The sequence below is a fragment of the Penaeus monodon genome, chromosome 33 (assembly GCF_015228065.2).
Source record: "Penaeus monodon isolate SGIC_2016 chromosome 33, NSTDA_Pmon_1, whole genome shotgun sequence".
In the NCBI taxonomy this organism is placed as follows: Eukaryota; Metazoa; Arthropoda; class Malacostraca; order Decapoda; family Penaeidae; genus Penaeus; species Penaeus monodon.
Genome location: NC_051418.1, coordinates 16,791,389 through 16,791,731, shown reverse-complemented (window position 1 = coordinate 16,791,731; position 343 = coordinate 16,791,389). Strand labels below are relative to the sequence as shown.

The 343-nt window shown below is 36.4% G+C and overlaps 1 protein-coding gene across 1 annotated transcript in view; it reads left to right on the top strand.

Moving 5' to 3' along the window:
- The window catches only part of LOC119594096 (phenoloxidase-activating factor 2-like), a gene marked incomplete in the record, with an annotated part of 12,169 nt that overhangs the window by 5,243 nt on the left and 6,583 nt on the right, over positions 1-343 (top strand).

Below are 343 nucleotides of genomic sequence, written 5' to 3'. Positions count from 1 at the left end.
CAAGAAAGAAAAGGCAGCTCCATCATGTCAACCTCCATTAACCGAGCTCACTCTGAAAACTAAGATTCAGTCTATAATGATATTCATCCCACTCACGTCATCCATCCAGTCAGGTTAATGTCGTCGCTTTCACTCTGTTTTGTGCTTTTGTTATGTCCTGTAAAGACCTGTGTTGTCCGCTTTCATTGTATAATAATAAAATATATGTTATATTGATTTTATGTTTAGTTATGCTCGTTTCGCCCGACTACCCTAACTTATATGTGTATAAACAAGAAGAGTAAGATACGAGAGATATTAGAGGGACGTCAAAATAGAGAAAGAGAATTGTGAAATTAGAGGA